This window comes from Blennius ocellaris (genome assembly GCF_963422515.1).
Source record: "Blennius ocellaris genome assembly, chromosome: 21".
In the NCBI taxonomy this organism is placed as follows: Eukaryota; Metazoa; Chordata; class Actinopteri; order Blenniiformes; family Blenniidae; genus Blennius; species Blennius ocellaris.
In genome coordinates this window covers 9,250,722-9,272,138 of record NC_137670.1, presented here as the reverse complement: position 1 = coordinate 9,272,138, position 21,417 = coordinate 9,250,722, and the positions used below count along the sequence as shown (strand labels likewise).

Below are 21,417 nucleotides of genomic sequence, written 5' to 3'. Positions count from 1 at the left end.
CCAGTGACTTCATACTTTATGATATAAATACTTTTATTTCCCTATAAGAACTCCAATTCTGGCCCCCAAGTTATTTTCGTGTGATTTATTATTTGAAATTCTGTAGCCAGCAGGTGGAGTTCCGAAATCGCTTTTTCCCCAGACTCGGAGAGAGCTGCATTATCTGCAACTTCCTCCACCGTGAGGAAGTAGTAGCAGTTTGTATATCTTGTGTAAGTGAACAAGTGCGAGATAGATGGACGGATTAGGTTGTTAACCAAACGGCTTCATCTCAAGCTGTGAGGGTGGAATCTCTCCGCAATTTGTCACGCTTATGAGAAATCACAATGCAGCTGCAGTCACTTCTGTTCCCTCCATATGGATCCGTGTTGCATCTAAATTTATCGCCAAGTGTCACTCGAGCACGACTTTACACCACGCCACTCGCATTTGGTCCCAGGAAATGGTTTGTGTGCAGGCAGGAGAAATTCTCACATAGTCAAGGAAATGGTCCGAGAGAAAAATACTTCCAGACTGCTTGAAACGGTGTGGGATGTCTTGGCTTTTTCGGAAACACCACCGGTGAGTAAACTGTAAGAATTCACAAGCAAAAGTTGAATTTGTAAATCGTTTCACAGAGAAATTGAGCTTAGATTGTGAAGAAATGGCTAATGAGGCACCTGTATACTGATTATTAGTTCAGTACATAAAGATTTGACTGAAAAGACAGGATAAGGAGAATTCATTCTCTAAACCTGCCTTATTTAAAACATGGTCGATGCCGGTCTGAGGTCTCTCCTAGCAGGCATGGTCAGGCTAAATCCTTGACAGGTTCGAGTTTGAAATGAGTATTTCCCCTATTTCTATGGAGATGGAGTTAGTTCACTCTGAGAGCTGAACTAACTCGTTCTGGACAGTGTTTCAAGTGGGTTTTGTCAAGGTGCCTCTTATAATCCGTAGAAATCCATCTCTCCATCTTCCATACAGCTTTGTCATTGTAAAATGCATCATTGTTCAGGTGTTTAATTGTCTGTAAACCCCACATTGGTATTATTAGGTTTGGTGATCTGTCTCTTTTTGCTCGACGGTGGGTTGGTAAGGTGAAACCATTCTTTTGAGGAATGTCAGGATCAGGTGTAGAGGACATTTAGGTGGATGCGTCTTCACATTTCATCCCTGTAATTTGAACTCCCATGGTCATCACACCTTTCCAACCAATCTTTTATCTAATTAGGCGTTGTGGTGCGTTGAAGCTTATCCAAACTGATTATGGGCAAACGCTACTAGTAATCCAGAGGCCCAGTTGGGGCCTCAAACCCGGTGCCATCTTGCTAAGAGGTGAGAGTGCAAACCGTCACACTGCTCTGCAGGTCATCAAGCCTGACATATCTTCTATATTTCTGTTCTCTGTGTCTTCTTCTGTGTTTTTTCTATATTTGGTGAGTCACAGTGCCACTAAAGGCCTGGCATATGTACTACATGTCCTTAGGCATCGTGTTGAGCTGTGTTCACAGTGACGTGTGGACGAAATGTAATTTTTTTTTAGAACACGGAGGAGAAAAAAGATTGTTTTGGCTCGTGCGGACGGGGATTTTTTTCCAAATGTACTTCACTGCAAAACCCCATCCAGAAGAAACTTTACCTTAATCTATCGTTGTTTGATCTGAACATTGTTGGAGAATTCCCATCAGTCACACTATGATTTGTTGAAATTTGCACATCCACAATGGCCATAAAGAAGAAAAAGCTTCATTTCATTTGCTTGTTGGCTTTGTGAAGTGGCAGTTTGAAATTTTCTTTTCTTCCGACGACAAAGTTTTCTTCGCAAGAACTCATGTAAAAAAAAAAAAAAAAAAAAAAAATCTTGATTTTAATTAACTTTTAGAACTCAAGCTTTTGAGGATCTTCAGTCAGCCCCAGAATGCGTAAATTAGCATATGAAGATTAAACACAACACTGGCAGATTTGTTCGGAGGGGTATGCATATAGCGATCATGCATATTCATAGCCTGGTAGAAGCAGACGTTTCTGGCTTTCAAGTTGAGTATCATGAATCAGCGATCCACTGCTTCAAAGGTTTTATTGTATCCAGAGAGTGTCGCATTCGGAACACCCACAAACTTCATCCATTCATTTTTTTTTTCAGAAAATCTTTAAACAGCACTTTTTCTCACAATATTACCGTTTACAGCCATTCCAATTTAATGGTTATGATGTCACAATATACAAAAGATGAGAGTCCGAGGATGGTTTCTGTAGGAAAAGAGTACTAAAGAGCTTTATTTGCAAATTCGCTGCCACTCTTTGTCACTGTGCGTCACCCCTAGTTGACCAACCTTCATCCACCAATGTGAGTGGTCTTCAGGTCACATCAGAGAGTCTCTGACCTATCTGACAAACTCTCAAGTCATTTGAGGCCAATGTAAGTGTTTTTATAGAAATTCATACTGATACCCCATTTACATGGCAGCATTTTGAAAAGGCACCATTATTCTGTTTTCATGTCAGAAAAGTTTTGCGTCTACAGAGCAATGTTTTGAAAACAGTGTTCATTTACATTTAAGAACACTTGAAAAGACTGTAATTTGCATGCCAGGCCACCAGTGAAGTGCATTCATCTGGAATCATATTATCACAATACTGAACAACATTATCTTGTTTTAGTCTAATTTTAACCTGGTATTGTGCAGCAGTGGGTTTTGAAAGGACTAAAAATGAGCTGGGCAAATATGTAAATAACACGAGTGTATGTGTGCGTTGTCCGTCTCGCTCCATCTCATGTCATAGATCAAACTTCCATGTTATATATTGTTATTATTAAAGTGGTGGAGGGACAAGATGGTGCCATGGTGATCAATTCATGTTCCCTCGAGGCAGAATAAAGTGAGAATGAAGGAGTCATCTCTTTGCTTCGGTGTTCTGGCCATAATGAATCAACCCGAATCCCCAAACAGTGATGTTCACCAATCATAGTGGCGTACAAGCTATCGCTGAAGGCCACGGCAGGGACGTCATTTCTACAAATCTTAATTTTCATTGGCGGAACGCAGTGTAAAAACCTGGAAGACTACTGAAATACTGGTTTGTTCAGGCTTTTGAGCAGCATGGGAGTGTTAGTGCATGTTGGCAGCTCAGAATGTTTTTCCATTTTTCTGAGGATAAAAATGTAACTATCTAACTATATTCATCTATATAATTAACTATATCCACAACATTAATAATAAATGGCTCTTTGTTGGTTTCTGAGTTCAATACATATGTTGTTCATTGCGTTTGTAAATATGTATCAATATTGAGGAATATAAGTAATAGGTGTAGGATTTTTATGTATTTGTTGCCAGTATTTAATTTCATTCATTTCTCAGCAACAAAATATATGTTCATGTGCAAGTGCAACTTACATTTAAATGAGGCAGCTGCTGGCAACATACTTGTTATTGTATTTTATCGTACTTTTTTGACTTACTTCAGGACAAATATTTACATTTTTAATTACATTTTATGAGACTCGTTGAATATTTATGAGAATAAATGAATTACTATCAAGTTTTTCTCACCTCTTAACTTTTTGAGTTTGTAAAAATGCTATTTTAGGGCATTACTGTCTAATAAAATCAGCTTTAAAGTCTAAAACTGTCAAAATTGTGTCTTTATTTAAGAATGAATGACTGAATTCAATTAAATCTGATGCAATCCTTGCTTAATTTCTGTGAATGGTAAGTGTTCTTGAGAATTTAAGTTGAACAATTTGTTGGGTTTTATCGATATGACACACTGGACCTAGTATACACAGTGGAATTGATCAATTTTTAAAGTATTTTTCAAATCATATTAGAGGTACTTAGTCCAAGTAAAGGAGCAAAAAATGTTTAAGTTCTTCTAATTTTTTTAATAACTTATCGACTATTTTGTCACATGTTTATTGATTATTTGATACTGTTTAACTTGAGAGAAGTGTTAAAATGAGAACGTCTCTAAGTACTACCGGCCTGATGAAGGGTTACAATTGCCTTGACATCCTCCCATGCTTTCACCTGGGGTCTTCTGGAGGTTATGGTGCTGCAATGACAGTGACAGGGAGCAGAAAATAGCTTCTTTTGCAATGTTTGAAGTGCGGCTGATGCTGATTTCACGAAGGAGGACACCAAACACGAACGATGACGGGAAAATGAAACATTTCAGCACCATTTCCTCACAGCCGGTGCTCCTTTCTGTACAATTACATGATGATGACTTGTGTGGTATCATCACCCGTCTCATCGTACCGGCCAACTTGTATTTTATCAACAAATAGTAAACTTTCAGTCAGGTAACGGCAGCGTGTAAATATGTGTAGCCCAAGCACACGGGAAAGCGAAAAGAAATGAAGGCATTTGATCTGAACAACAAGGACTGAAGCTGAACGCTCTGACAAGCACATCAACATCCTGCTGAAAATAGTTTGCTCTGTGTTGGAGCTTTTCTATTTTGAGGCTAATACAACCGAGATCTGTCTCTCATTGCTCCGTGGCTATAGCAACACCCCGCATACCCTTTAATTTGTGTTTCACTTACAGATGATACATCTGGAAGAGAGCCTTGATGTAGTTTTATCAAATGTACTGGGAAAGATAATAACATGTCACAGCATGCATTTATCCTGGAAATACATCCAGCCAGACTTTAGATGAAAATACAGCAGTTGCACAAATTAAAAGAGAGTACATCTCAGATTTTAAGCCAGTTAGTTGTGTTTCAGTTGTGTGACACAAAAGGTATCATATTGGTCTAAATAAACGACTCTAGTAATATGTCAAATCTGGATGGCACTAAACTAGAATAATGCAATATTTATAACTGAAACCAAGTCAAGTGGGAATTGAAGGTATAATAACTGAAACAGCTTTATTTTATGAACAAACAACACTGTTTTAATGTATTTACAGTTTCTTTTATGACTATGATATGCATTATCATGCTGTGTGATAAAGGTAACTTAACGGTCGGATTTACGCTGCCGTGTAAATGTGGCCTGAGCATGAATTTCTCTAGAAACACAGTCGCAATTGAAGAATTGGCTCTAGGATTTTCAAACTGCGTTTGAAAATGAATAAAACTGCTCCGGATGCAACAATTATGCAGGTGATCAAACACAAAGTGTTTGTGCAGGCACTGGCTATGCAATGGTGCACTGTTGCTCTGGAATGAAGAAGAAGCCAGGGGCCTCGCTTCCATCTTACTGCTTCGTATTTTCACTTCTTTCAAACGCGCTCTCCAAAGGCCAGGCTGTAATCTCCAACTCCCTCTTTCTGTTTCCAACCTTTCCTCGCCCCATCCTCCACCGCCATGACAAATGCCAGCACAACTCGGTAATCAAGATAATCAAAGTCTCGTTCCCTTGAAAACAAAGGCAGGGCGGAGGAAGTAACGGCAAGACGTGGAACTAATTTACTCTCCAGCTTTTGATTAACGTCTCCCCTCCTACACCTACAAGCCGTGGAGCGCGTCTAGCAAACGGCAGCCTTCAGGAGAGCTCCCTCGTCTTCATCCGACGGCGGAGATACACAGTGGCTATTCATCAAGCTGTCACCCTCTACTTCCTTTTACTCAACAATAATCAAAGCCTCATCAAACTGCTGCAGTATCGCATGTTGGGGGGGGGGCTCGGTGGATCCTCAGAAAAGGAGCTTTCAAACTGTCTTTTAAAATACAACGATAACGCTCGGTCAGAAGCAAAAGTTTCAAAACCTTGCAGGGCTTATTTGGAAGAACACAGCGTGTGCTAATAGGATTTCCACCCTATTGTTTGGATAATTCTGTTACATCGGGGGCACGGATTGAACGGTTTATAGGGCATTACATGCTGCACACTTTAAATAAGAGTTTTGGCGGAGGTCTATTTTCATGCTCAGACGGCGCCGGCGGCAGATAAGTTCCTCTGGGGATGAGTTTGTTTTTTCCCGCAACTGCTTCATTGAACTAAATAATTGTCTAAGTGAACTTTTAAAGTCGGGCTAATCAATAATTTTACAAGCGAGCGGAGAAAACGATTATGTGTAATGTGGCAGGTTTTACTGTTTGAGAGGAAGCCGCAGAAACCGTGTCGCACCCCTCTGCTTTGGTTTATTTGCAGTGGCTCCGCCGTGCTTTTACAAAAATTCCCTTTCAGCGCAGGTTATCAATGATGGCATTCTGACCAATATAAATACCCCAAAATATCAAACTTCATTCATCTTAACTTTTATTTCTTATGAATTTTATTTAAAGCATCTAGAAATGATGGCTTTATAACCTGTCATTTTTATATTGAGGGAAATCTTTTGTGGTTGCAGACCATTGTCAGGTGGTTACACTGAAAAATATACAATCAGCTACACACACATTCATACCGAGTGGTGCTTTAGAGTCACAGTTAAAGCGACTGAGGAAGACTTTTGGATTATTTTGAAGAAGTCAGAGTCCTTCGAGAACCAACTGAAGTTGAGGGAGGTCAATCAAACTCAACACAAAGAGGCATTTGGCCTCTGGTTCAAATCCCAAGTTTGAAACAAGGATCAAGAAATCCAAGAAATAAGTGTTAACCAAGACTGATAATCACTGTAACATCATGCTGCACTACCTAAGGAGCATATGTTTAGATTGTGGTGAGAAGTTATAGTACTCAATTAAACAATTCTTAAAGTAAACTTCACATCAAAATACTTCTGTAATGTCTGAACTATTGAGTGCACCTGAATAAAAGCTGCACCATAGTTAAAAAGGAAAGGAAAAATACAGGTTTCCACATTGTAAAAGGGCATGAATTTCACTGCTGGATTGTGGGAATTCCATTTTTTCTTGTTTGTTGTTGGTTTTTTTTTTTTTTTTTGTCTGTTACCCAAATTATCGTGTCTTTGGATCTTGGGAGGAAGCTTAAAGTCAAAAGCCAGGACAAGAAGTACCCAGAACGGAGCAGCAACTATATATTGCAAGCCACTGCAACAACAAGCGTCACATAATTCCCTAATTAAGCCACAGTATTACACTGGTGAAACAAAAAAAAACCCAACAAAAAAAACCCACCTCGACTCAGACTAAAGTTTTAAAGGTCAGTTACTCAAACTATTATTGTTGTGGGAACCTGGAAGCTTGAAGTACCTGAAGAAAAACAGCCAGAGGAGAAAAAAAAAAAAACACTCAATCTCCACAAAGAATATCATTAGCATCCAGCCAATGAACAAAGTGACTGCAAGGGTCTGATAATAATCTGATAATTCTCCACACAGTATCAAACAAAGAGAGCCAAACATCTGAGAGTGGAAATTGAAGGTATTAACATTAGAAAAGCATTTTGCTGGGGAAAGATGTTATTCGGTAATGCAGCTAATCACCAAGCACAGTTCGCATTTGCTTTAATCATAAAAGAAATAGTTGTTTTTCAGCGCAAGCATATGAAAAGAAAGACGTTATGAGGGAAACCCATCAAAGACAATCATAATTTTGTTCTGCCTCTTCAACAAGTAAGTATCCGAGCAAAATCAGAATTTTCAGTGAATGCTAAAGTCGTCTCCTGAGACAGGGAGACAGGCAGCCTCAAGAAGTGGACAAGTCAGACTTGCTGTGGTTGGCTGCCCCCTAATCTAAATCCAAGATTTGTGACAGCGAGACGGCGGAAAAGAAATGATAAAGCCCCTCTGAGCCCCTCTCCATCCAAAACCTTAAGCCATGCTTTTGCGAGCTGGACGGAGAAGCGTTTTTCATATCGAAGGCAGAGCTCAGGTGGTCTTTTGTGAGAAGTGAAAGGGGCATGTGGAGCCTCTCGTACTGGGAGTTCGATCGGCAAGGAAGCAACATGAGGTTAAGGATTTGGAGACTTGATGGACGGGTGGGGGCCGAGGTCGCAGCAGGGCACAGCGCTGGGGAATGAGTGGTGGGAGGAAAGAGGCTGAGCAGGGAAATCTTGGAAGAAAAGCACTGGTTGGAGGGCGCTTGACGAAAAAAGGCGAGTTAAAAGGCATGGACGGGACCGAAAATGGGATAAAGAACAGAGGCGGAGGACGACGTGGAAAAGGGAGTCAGAAGGGGTGACAAATCCAGGATAAGCCGGTCTTATTGCCAGATGCAGGGCGTGAGCTTTTCACTGCCGAACCACTGCAATAAGAGTGAGGAGAGTGCGTCTGATCGAGCCAGGCGACAGATCTAACCTCACTTTCTCTGCTCTCAGCGTTTACCTGGGAATGGTGTTACTGCCTCGTGAATCAGGCTTCAGCCGTCTCCCATAAAGCGTCTGCCTCACGTCGGTCTGTAAGGGAAGGCGGATGATAAACACCTTCAGAGCTGCCAGAACTCCAAACTCTGGAAAGAGGAGCTCAGAAATATCCCAGCAGCAAAGCACTGAACATGTCAGCAATACACAATCTCTCCCGTTAATGATAAACCTGAAAACAAACACATACTGTCTGCGTTTAGATTAAGTGCTTTAGCCTTGAATGCACTTTCTCGTCGGCTTTAAAGGACTGTCTGTGTTGTTGGGACGTGTTTTTAAACCGAGAACACGACGCACATTTCTTTCAGACGAGCGGTTAATTTTTTTTCTTTTGTTTTTTGTGGCGGAAATCTGCAACTCCCTACGAAATCCATGCATACCAATGCACGAGAAATATTGTGATCTTTTGAGTTTTGAAAGGAAATCATTATGAACACAAATAAGTAGAAGGCAAAGCTATTGATTTCAAACCTTTTCTCACAACAGAAGTGAATATAATGAGGCGTTATTGTGATAAACTATGTGCAACAGACAGACATATGGATGTATTTTATACATTTAACCTCTGCATACTACTGCGTATAGTGTATATCTAGTGTGCAGATGCTTCGCCTTCACGAACCGTTTGCGTTGAGTTTTTGCCCGTGTGAAGAACGGGAAGTAAAAAGCTCCTGATGCAGAACATGCAGCATGAGAACTGAAAAGAAACAATCCAGCCCTGTGAAGACGGCTCATCCCTCCATCACTTAAAACATTTAACGTGGCTGTGTAGCCGGAGTTCCTCCGAACACACACAAAAGCAGCAGGACGGGCTTGAGATTCATGAATCCGACCGCAAGAATCTGATTTAGCAGTAAATGAGAAATGGGTGACTCACTGGTACACTGATCAGTTACAAAAAGACTTCTGCCGTTTCAGTTACGCCGAGCTTTATTCATCAAACGCACTGGAACGAGCTCACAAGTTATTTGTTTTCTTCCATACTTTCTCCTTTGTTTATTGGTTGTTGTTTTTTTTTTTTTTTTGTTAGACTTAATTTTGTTATTTTCGATGAACTTCCATCCATTTTCCATGCAGTTTAATCAGATTCGGGGCCGTGGGGCATTGGCGACGGGCGAAGGCAGGTTACACATTGGACAGGTAACTGCGGTCATTCATCACAGGACAAACGAGAGAGAGGGGATTGCACTGAAATTCACAACTTATGTCCAATTTAGAGTCATCAATTGACTTCGAATGAACGCTATGAAAGTAGATTAGATGTATTGAATTGCGGGATTGCACGAACGCAATATTTTTATCGTCATTCAACATATTATCTTTTTAGAGAGTCTAATAACTTGCAATCTGTTTGAAATCAGGATCGACCTGGTGGATCATTAAGATGATGTGAGTTATATTAATATGAAGTTCAGTGAGACAAAGAGTCTTTCAAGAGGATGAAGTCCAGCTCCCTGCCAGTCAAAGTCAGTGGAGCATATTCAGCAGTGTGTGTGTGAGCCGAAAGTTTCATTGATTTCATCTTCGTCTCGTCAGTGCGATGGTTCCTTCATTAAGTGCAGTCTTTGTCAGGGCCTCTTCATTTGACAGCCCAGAAAAGTGGGTGTTCATGCTACAGTGCTTTATTTGAACCCAGGGCCAGTGAAAGGAAATAACTTTCTTTGATTTCCTTGTATTTCTAAACTTTTGATTTTGGTAACCACTATAAGACCATCTGTCACTGTCAGGCTTTGCCCTACAATGGCTTCTGCATTCATCTCTCGTTGAACCACTCCAAGGTTGTTGTTTTTTTTTTGTTTTTTTTCCCCCTCCCTCCTAATTTGTCGTTACCTGAGTTCTCGTTTGCTCCTGAAAACTTGAGGAGCAAGCAAGCTGAGATAATTGACTCTCATTAAGTCTGGACTAATTAGAGAGAGCGCTGTTGAGGCATGCATAAGTAATGCCGGAGTGTGTTTGTTGTAAAATCCTGCTGGAGCTCGCTGGCTGTTTCTCCTGTCTACCTCCTGAAAGTGAAGTGGAAAGGGGCGGGGGGGGTTAACAGTGGCTGAAAGCCAAATGCTCACATTTTTCGCTGTCTCTGACAAGTTTTTCTGATGTGCTGCTTTGCTGAAAACCACCCGGCTGTTTGTTGAACTCAAAATGACAAGGAGGGTGCGTTAGGAAAGTTCCAATATTGAATGTGTTATAGAATTTTTGCAGTTATAATATGATTCGGAATCATGATAAAGATGTACGAGATTATGTTGACTGTTTTTTTTGCCCTGGTGGGTGGAGCATTGACGGCAGTGGAGCTCAATCCGATCGGCCAAATACTGTGTGTTGAGCATGGATGCAGAGTGCAGGTGGGAACTCACCATTTACTGCAGACCAGCTGGTCTTTTGAGTTTTGCATACTGTGCAAGCTGAATACCAAAAACGACAGATGTAATATGTTTTGCAGCCCAAGTTGTTATTGCATAATAGCTTGATTTAGCAGCTTATCAATTTAAATCTCATACAGATACTTGAGCACTTATGTCCTTCGTGTCTTATGAGAAAATATACATCAAATGAGTCTTTATCACTTTGAGACCCACAAAAAAAATGTGTATTCAAAGTTCTTTTGAACATTTGTGGTTTAATAAGAACCAGGAAAAGATTTTGCTGTGTTTAACAACTTACACATTTACAAAGAAATTGACGTGTTTTGGAAGTAATGCAAGTGAAATGACTCTATCTGTCACAAATGACATTTTTATGTGTAGAACTATTTTTTTAATTAGATGGTGTCTATATTTATAACATGATGTAAATGTATACAGAATTGCACATTTTGCTAATTGTGTAATCTCAAATGCAATCTGGTGGCAATTAAATATCACTCTAAGTTTGTTTCTTATTAAAATTGAGTTGGTTGGTAGATTTCACTGCAGTTTGAACGTATGGGGTAATTCCCTGCTATTGAACAAAAAAACAGAGTGAACATATAACCTGGGGCATTAGAGGGTATCTTTCTTGCTTTGCTGTAGTGTTTCAAAGATGAAATGATTCCCTGCACATCATCAGAAAAAGAGTCGCCACACTAAACGCATCGCTTCAGATGTGCTGAAGGCAACAAGAGAATGCCAACTGGAGTGAGGCCATGTAGTATCAGAGCAGCTTTTACAGCAGGTTGGTTGGTGTTAGTCAGCAGGTTGCTGAGATTTTTCTTTGCTCATACATGACAGTGAGGAAAACCATTTTTTGACACAAAAACCATGAATGACGAGGAAAGTTTTCCAATACTGAGGCTTCATTTACACAACATTTTCAGGTGAAAACTTAAAACCTTGTTGTGTTTGGGTGTCAATTGGCACAACAACGATACTCTGAGCCACTGAAAATGTCACTTTTTGAAAATGCTCTGACTTTGTCTCCATGGAGATGAGGTAAATGGCTTTGTTTCTGAAATGCTGCAACTTTGCTTGCCCATTACGCTCACAGGAAATGGTTCCTCTGCACATAGATTGACAATACCAACAACAATGGCGGACTCTCGAGTGTCATAACTCCCAGTCCATATTCTCCTGGGATTTTGTGGTTTAAAAGTTGAGTTTCTGTAATAGCAATACAACTTCTTTGTCCATAGAAATGTCCTTATTGGCCCTACTTACTCACCAGATTGCTTTCAGTGTTTCGTGTTTGCATTTCTGCCACGCAAACACAAAGCGTTCCCTCGACGAAAATACAAAAACAATGCGCTTCCACTTGAAACGTTGTCGTGGAAACGGGGCCCCGAGTGCATCATCTGATGTGATTTTTACTGCTCTGAAGAAGCAGCGAAGTCTTGCTTATCAGTTGGCCGCTCTTATTGATCAGTCTCCCAGTGGAAGAGTTTCACTAGCGTTCTCCATTACTCGGGTCAGAGGACTACCTGGTTGTTCCGCGTGCTCATCAATATTCAGAGCAGGGCCTGGCATGGCTGGCAGGTTGATTGACACATAGCTCCAGGCTGGCTGATTCGTATGGCTCCTGTTGAATATTAATGGTCATTTGTCGATAGCCGTGTTGGTGTGACAAAGCAACTCCGTTGGTCACTGAGCAGCGGCACACACACACACACGCACACACACGCACACACACGCACATGCACACCCTGCGTCACACAGGCTGCACACAAACATACACGTCACACACGTTTCCTCATTCCCCTCCGTATTTTGCATTACGTCATTTAATTAGTTCATCTCCCTCTTCCCCAACTGTTGGCATCGTTGGCCAGGGGTGTTCACCTGACTGCTCTGTGTTTCACCTGCGCAAACATTCACACATCCTCACACACATAACTCTTACCGGTGACATGATGCCTCGGAGCAGTGAACAGGCAAGACGGAGTGGGGTTAACTCCGTGATTATGAAGCACATGAGCGCGGGGATACAGATCATGTGATCACGAGTTACTTTGATTAACTATTACTTTTTGTTTCTGAGTGGAATAATTTTCTATTTTGCTTTGGAAAATGCTTTTGTTTATTTTAGTTGAAAAATGGAGTATCCTTTTAAAGAGGAATTGAATATTTATTTACATTTTTGATGATTGGTTGGTTTAAGTCAAACCACACCCTGGGGAGGGGTTTTCCCTTTAAAAGCAGGGTGGGACGCGTGATGAACAGAGTCTGTCCCTGGAGACGCAAGTGGAAGCAACAGGCCTCGCAAAGGACATTTCTGAAACCTGTCAGCTGAACTGAGAGCTGAGATCAGGTTCTGTTTATTCTCTCTTGCTGTAAATATATATTTTTTGCTGTTAAATATATTTTTTCTCCACTGTAAATACTGAGCACTGGCACTATTTTTCGCAAAATAAGGAAAAAGTCGACTTGCCATATGGATCGTGGTGGTTATTATTTTGAACTGGACGAGAACCCCGCCACACACACGACACGTATGAAAGTGTTTCTGTTTGGAATTGTTTGGGCACATGGAGCGGACATTAACATTCATGGCGATTCCCCTTTTATGACTGTTGTTTGTCACAATTATTGGCTTTGCAAATGCACTTGTGTGACTCTCTTTGTGTGAGTGAGTCCTCCACTGCACAGCCAAGACAAACCTTTCCCAGTCTGTCACAGCCAATTCTTAAATCTGTCACTGCCATGCATCCTGGTTACACTTTAGAAAATAAGGAGCTTGTTCTTTCCCCCTGAAGTGCTCACGCTGATTTCCACAATCCTTTGTGGGAGAGTTGAGACACCAATGTGGAAATCGGTTGCGCCATTCTAAAAGTCTGAGATTTTATTTAATCAAACTTGGTCACGGCTTTTACCGAGGACTCCAAATACCTTTCATTCGATCCCAACTGTACGCTCACAGATAACGAAGGTAAAATGTAGATAGACACTTTAGATTTTCAAATCAAAGTGATGCAGTGATCAACAGTAACTGCTCCATTTAAATGGAAAGGAAACAAATGTTGAGACATTATTTCTACCTGCAGTTGGTTTTTATTCAATCCCACCACTGTGGAGTACCTAAGAAACAGAGTCAAAAAACCTGCAAGTGTTCATTTATTCAGTATTTTCTATCAGTGTGACCTTCAGTACGATAAATTGATACTTCTTGGAAAGTTTGTGAAAAGAGATTGTATTTAAGGAGGTTACATAGGCTGGTCTTTGTCTGGTAAGATGAAATACCGTTTCCAGCATTGTTCTGGCACTCCAGTAAAACCTCAGAAATCATCAATCAAGTGAAGGTTTTATTACAAACATCCAAGTAAAGACATGATAAAAAGCCATTAAAAAATACTACATTTAAGCTTTTCAAAGTCTTTGTTTAAAGAGGGAAGCTTTGTGGAGTCTACAGCACTCTTTTGTAAAAAAAAAAAAAAAAAAAAATCCCTTTTCGCAACATTGAGAGCTGATCACTTCTGCTAGAGCAGTGGGAGTATGAAGTCCTTGCTCAAGGGCACTTCAGCGCTAGGTATTGGTATGCAGCTCTTTCACTTTCCACTGCTGGATTGTAGTGCTGATGCTGGTTAACACTGCTAAAATGTCAGATAATCCTAGCTGTTTGTAAGTATTGTCATTGATTCGTTCATGTGTCATTATCATTGAATTGATGACAAAGAACGCTGTAGATTTTGTTTTCTCCTCAATTTGTGGCATGGCAAGCTGCAACCTCCAAAATAAACAAATTCAATTTCAAAAGTGTGAAACCAAACTGAACATGGTTGTACTGAATCAGATCAGATTGAGCAATCCGGACACAAAAAATGACAAACTCAGACCTTTATTAAAAGTTTAGTAACATTGCTCTTTTTATTGGAATAAATTGGATGTCTTTGAGCCACATCAGTGTAGTTTATATTTGGATCAAGGTCCTCTTGCTCTCACGTAGCACTGTGGGTTTTTCTTGTTTGACCAGAGGGCTTGTTATCGCCTGAGATATGTACGAGTTCCTCCAACAGTGTCCCCCTCAGAGATTATAGTTTTCTGGTGTAACAGATGGCAGTTTGTTTCACAAGAGTGTTGAAGTCAGAGAGAAGTGGAGTTGTCATGAGCCAAGACTCTGGGAGGAAAATAATGAGTTCTCTCAAACGCACAAAGAAAGTTCTTGTTTCACACCTTTTTTTTTTTTTTTTTTTTTTTGCTTAGTTGGAAGTTTTTGCACTCCTGTATTCTACCTTCCCGGCTTTGGTTATTAGATAGCTCAAACAGACCTGATCACAATGTAGCAGGATTGAAACAAGAGTGAGAAACAGCAGATGAGATGGGATTGGAGCTTTGGATTGGTGAAAAATCATTACCAGTGCAGCCATGCAGATTATTGCCTACAAGCAAGAGAGCGTGTGTTGTACTGTATTTCAGTTGTTGGAGTGTTTTTCCAAAGAATAGAAGCCAAATTGGCTTTCAACTTTTTTTCTGGATGTTGACTAAATGAACCAGGATTACAATGAAAATTAAACATCCGAGGTGTATGTTGAAATTTTAAATGGAGGTAACACAACTGTCTGAGCCTGCACAAATGTTTTGAGGGATTTGAGCAATTTCTTATTTAAATTTTATTTAATTATGCTTGAAAGAAGTGAAGGAAATATGTAAAAACTGGGCCAACATTCATCAAACGAGGAAATACAAGTTGCCAACTGAAACTACAAGTATTTCTTCTGGGAGTTCCAGCAGAAGAACACATTTGGTGTAATAAAGAACAGTCATAAAGATGGTGTTCAAGAAATTGCTTCTGTAAACAGTTTTTCACGAAAGCAGTAGTTCCAAAACCTTTTTTTTGGAACCGTCACCACCAACAAAGACTTGTGTTCCAGAATATGCAATAAAGCAATATTAATGGATTGATGCACCCCAGCATTGGACAATCAATACCATCTATAAGCCTTGACATCAATCTTTGAACAGATACTTGTGTGAGTGCTCATGTTCTGATCCAACTGAAACAAAAAAGGCAATCAGAAACTGGCGTCCCTTTGGAAACAAAGAAAATGCTCCCAAGGCATCGTCTTCACCCACGTTCTCTGCCACCCCGAAGAGAAAACAATGCAATGGTTGGTTGTTGAGATGAGTCAGTGGAGTCTGCAAAATGTGTACGTGTGTGTGTGTGTGTGTGTGTGTGTGTGTGTGTGTGTGTGTGTGTGTGTGTGTGTGTGTGTGTGTGTGTGTGTGTGTGTGTGTGTGTGTGTGTGTGCGTGTGAAAACCTGAGGTGACGTGCATGTAACATGTAGAACAAATGGCTTGTCAATCCAATAACAATGAATTTACGCTTCACTTGTCCCACCATGAGTCAGAATCACATCGACAGTCGACTCCAAAGCTGTTGTAATCTTCCATGGTACTTCAAAGAATTACAGTTTTACACCTGACAAACGCCTTCTCACCTCAGAATTTACGAACCACAGATGGTCAGTAACAGTTACTCGAAATGGCACTTGGAGGAATTCTTTAACTATGAATAATGTGCTCCTGGAGTCGACGACCCAGCTCATGAAACAAACCTCTCCAGAATGGAAAAACCCTCACGTTTAGATTAAGACATTTTTCTTTTTTCAAGAAGTACATTGCAGAAATGTTCCTTCATTTGTATTTAATAGTTTCACATTAGGAGGAAGGCTGACAACTTGGTGCTAAGACTGGAGGACTGGATCTTCAGATTTCATACAAGACAGTTTATGCAACTACCAGAGATATGTGACTTAAGTATTGAAATTAACATTGATGTAAGTTCATGCAAAAAAACCATTAACATTCACCATTTAATATGCAGAGATGTGGCGTTAGCATTGATACATTCAGAAAACTCAGGCTGCCAGAGGAGAATACAGACTCTCACAGAAACATTGATTCTGTAATGCAGAAAAAAATGGAAAAGGACTCGAAGTAATTGAGGCAGCTCACTGTAGATAATTCTGTCATCTTCCACTATAATGATCAGCCTTGCATGTTTTCTGATCACAGCATGACTTAGATGTAAGTTTGAAATACCGAAGTTAAATAACTTGTGCATTCAGTAAAACATACAGTTCATAAAGGACCACATCATCAATACCAAATTGAAAATTAAAAATGTGTGTAGCACTGGAAGGGCAAGCAAAAACAAGGATAATTCAGTTTTATGTACATGTACCATGTTGGCCTACAGTTGTCCTCCAAATACAGTAAAACAACCATATTTATAAAATTCAGGTTTTCATTCAGCTGCAATTTCCTTAAAAGCTGCTTCACATTTCTACATCACGGAATGCTTTATGGTTTCAGCACTCTGCAGGACGGTGTTGTGAACTCACAGTTATGTAAACACCCAGCCTACACACAGTGCTGCTAACATCTTTACTCTCGTGAAGTAAAAAAAAAAAAAAAAGACAAAAAAAGCCATTAGTAACACCGTGAGTCACATTTCTACCATGATCCCTGTTTGTCTCACAGTAATCACCGCAGATATCACTGCAGTGGATTTTGGAATATAGGAAAAACCTGTGAGGTTAGAGATGCAACAAATATCCACTGACTGTACAAAACCATTACTGCTTACCTATAAATGTTTAAAACTCTGAATCTGCTGGACAGCCAAACTAATAACAGTCCCTGGCCCGAAGCAGGGAGAGAAGAAAAATGCACAATTTGGACAGCAACACTTTAATTCTTTTCTTCGCCAGTGTTTTCCACTTGCTTAGTGGCTGTTAATGCTTGAATAAAGTCTCCCACCCCATTGGTGGATTTGAATCACAAACCCATTTGAACACGATCAGTTTCGTTGTAAAGATTTAGCTGAAATCAAATGATACATTAACTTGAGTTCGACAGATTAGAATTTTTTATTTTTTATTTATTTTTTTTTAGGCGAAATGAAATCTTTGATCTTTCAGACAACTTTGTCCAACTTTGAGCAGTGAGAAGGTTGTAAGTGTTCCCAGCTTGCAATAGCTAAAACACAGTCAAACACAGCAGCTACAGAGACACAGACGACCATTTTCGTTCACTTTCCAAGACAAATTTCCAATCGACCTTTAGCCCCCCTTGAAACCTATCACTCCACTCAAACTCCTGATATGGAAACACCCTGACCCTCAGTATCATAGCAGATGGGCCAAAGAGCTGTTGCTGTACATCAGTCTTACGTTTTCCCTCAATGGTTCCCTTGACTCCTTTGAGTCCTTGGACTGTGCCAAATTATATTGAGTCTTTGACAAATCTGCCTGTATACCCACTAATGAATAATATAGTATAATCAATGATAGTCTGTGCTGTTCGGCTGGGGTCGGGACAGTGAGTGGGATCAAAAGATAAGGAAAAAATGGAAACATTTGTTGCCTTTTGTTGTTTTATTGCAAGTGAAATTGCTCTCAGCAAAAACTTCAAGTGAAAGTTTTTCCAACATGACTTCTCCATTAATTTGCAGCATATGGACAGATAAATAAAAGGGTGCCGTTTGGACGATCTGGTTAAGGGCCGGACAGCCCAATTCTACTGTCATATTAACATTTGCTCTGGTCCAAAACCGAGAATTGCCTTGAACCGGGTCCGTCAGTGCTGCTCAAACAAGGATTGATGGGCCTTTCTTGGTTGCAGAAAATGCTCATGTAAGTTTCATTGAGCTGTTTGGCAGCCATCATGGAGGGAACCTTGGAAAAAAAGTGTTTGACAAGTAATTAAGGTTGCAATATGTGATTTTCTGCCAGCACAAATCAACACCGGAAGACCCCTGCCAACTTCTTTGAGCTCAAGCAGTTCTGCATTGCATAAGCTCGTTGTTTGTTTTCAGTCCTTGAGCGTTCACTCTTCCCAAGCTCTTTACTGCCACCGAAATGAGGCTTAGAAGCTGGTAAGTGTTTCCCATTTGTAAAGTAAACAAACCATAACCCCCAATACTCCATACAATATGGATGAAATGCATTAAGAATGAAGGAAAATACTGTATGTTGTTGAATGGGTCCATTTCTCTAGGTTTCTAGGTATGCATATATAGAGTAAAAGAAACTTTGAGTGCAGGTGGTGCAGCATTAAGTGGTGCAGACCTCTGTGTTAGCCTCATTTGTTCTTGTGATTAACCTAATTTAACATCGCTGTAAGCCACTCATTTAAGTGACTGTCTACATAGTTGGTCTAGCCTATGATATGTGACTCATCAGCCAATTAACTTCGGCCGAGCAGACATGCAGGTCTGTTGAATGGAGACTAATAGTTTGTGTATTTCACATATTGGTGTGCTTTTATCACATCAGAAGGATTGCTGCTCTTCTGTATTCACTGGCTTTCTTTTATCAGCATGCGGAATTCTCGTCTCAAATACGTTCCAGGCAACCACCTCAATGAAAAAGCATGAAAAGCAGCTATAACTTCCCTGCAACTAATAAGAGGCCAACGGATCAAATATTTCTGCCATTTAGCTTTGGTGCTTTTTCTCAGTATTCTGCTGTTCAGGGTCCATCAACTGATGTTTTCACAATATTAACAACCCAGGCAATAATGACACCAATTTTATCAGATGGGCTCATCTTTATGGTGTCATCTTGAGTAGTTTGTCAAATTTCTGACCTTCCAAGTTAAAACAAAAAATGTTTCTTTTCTTTTTCTAAGTGCATCTTGACATCTTGCTCCCGGTCGGCAGGGAGAGCTACATTTTCATAATCCAGTAAAGGTAATGGAAAAAAAAGGTGCATAAAACAAATAAAATGACATCCCGAATCTTCCTTGTTTGCACGCTTGTAATATATATTTATCAAAGCGGTTTCAAATCGAAGGAAATAATGAGATTGTGAAAAGTTAGATATGTAGTATAAACTAAAACAGCTGTCAGTTTCATTAAAACCTCCACCCGGCTCTATCCACCTACGTTTTTCACCAGCTGTCAAGGTCCAGCTATGAATAATGGCTCACTGTTTACTTTATGAGTTGTTGCCACCAGTAGCAACCAGTTCACTCTTCCACAATGATGCAAAGAACTCTGGCAACACATGGCAAACTATTTCTTTAACTGTACTTAACTGTAACATTAACGTTCACTGTTTATGCAGCTCACTCTTTGCTCTGTGGATGAATCCTTGGGGATCCTGAACATGTTGGTGGCAAATTTTTTTCCTTGGATTCTTAGCAAACTGGCCTGTCATCCAATTAAGGTCCACTTTATAGAACTCGAAAAATTTAAAAAAGGCCATGAGCTCAGGTAAACACAAGTACCTTCATTATTTATGCAATGAAATTGGCAGACAAAACTGTCGGTCTGAATCAAGCAAAGAGGCCTTTCCTGTCTTTTGATTGGACATTGGTGGCCTCGGACTGAGCAGTTCACAGGTTGAAATCCCACGGTAGACGGGGAGCAACTGTGGGTTCCTGTTAAGACCCTTGAACCCCATCAGCTCTCTGGACTGCAGTAATGTGGTTGCCCATCACTTCCTACAAATTGGATGGGTAAATGTGGAAAAGGGAATTTCCCAAAGGGGATTACTATAGTATGCTTTCTATCTGTCTTTCAAGAAACAAGAAGGCTCATTCATGGTTGACTTGAGAAAAGAATATGGAAATACGTAACATCAGGATAGAAACCAGTGAAGCAGGACCTAAAGTAACCGTTGAGATTAGAAGTGAATAAGAAATGAAAGAAGTGCATACAGGCTGTGTGACACTTCAAGATGAAACTGACAGACCACTGGCAACGTTGCCTGTGATAGTGCCTCCTTCTTATTATCTACATCAGAAAAGGACACCATTTTTCCCTCTTGATATTTGTCCAGTATTTTGATTTAGAGTGGAGTGACGTTTAAGTGTGACCACTTAAACTTCATTCACTTGTTCTGGTATTTGATCTCCATGTGGATAATTGAAATATGACCTCCAATCCATGGGGGGGATATCTTCGCAGCCATGCCTTTTGTGGAGTGTTTCTTGACCTTGAGCTCGAAAGTAAATAGACCTTTAATTTAACCTTTCCATTTTATTCCCTGAGTTTGAAGGCTCTTGTCAAGCTTTGACAGGGCTGGTTGTGAATGGGGCAACTTCTTGAAGGCCTCTTCTTTATTTTCCATTTCGGAATGGTTGAAGTCTCTGAGTAATTCAGTGTGAAAATAGTTTTTCTTGTTTTTGTTGCAAAAATAGAACTCCAACGGCTTCTGCTTGTGCTAAAGGAAAAACCCCTCAGGGGCGTCACCCCGCAGAGACCTCAGAGCATGTCAATGAATGCCAAATTCTGTTGCCTCATCATCGGAGGCAGAGCGGAGTGAGCATCCGTTTAATTTGCATGCAGAAACTCTACTGGCACATTTCTCACCCCCCCTTTGTCCTCGGGGTGAGGGGGGCAGGTTGAGCGAGATGACTGCGAGTAGGGAGCAAATGTATAAAGTTTGAAGAGATCATCATCAAAGCTTGAGCATTACATCAGGTGCATAACAAGCAGTTAGCTCGGAGTCAGTGATATGTTTGAGTTGATAGATCACACGTAGACCATCAGGATGACAAGATGTACGTTTACAATCCAAATTATAGAGTTAAGACATCATGATGTAGGACTTACCCGATTGATCATGAGAAAATGTATGTGTTCTTGTAGAATAAGGCGCTTTGTGTGTGCATGGCCTATGCCAAAACAGCTGGGCAATATTGGTATATGATGCAAGCGCCTGAAACAAAGGCCTTCATCCGAACAAAAGGTGTGCGGCTTGCAGTAACACAGCGCCGACACCATTGCAATGCTAATACCTAGTGTCACATCAGAGGCCAACCCCTTGTTACACCTCACATGGTCAACAAAAGCCCAT

The 21,417-nt window shown here is 40.4% G+C and overlaps 1 protein-coding gene across 1 annotated transcript in view; it reads left to right on the top strand.

Moving 5' to 3' along the window:
• The window catches only part of rab26 (RAB26, member RAS oncogene family), a gene marked incomplete at both ends in the record, with an annotated part of 80,573 nt that overhangs the window by 16,389 nt on the left and 42,767 nt on the right, over positions 1-21,417 (top strand). The gene's annotated exons all lie outside the window — the stretch shown is intronic.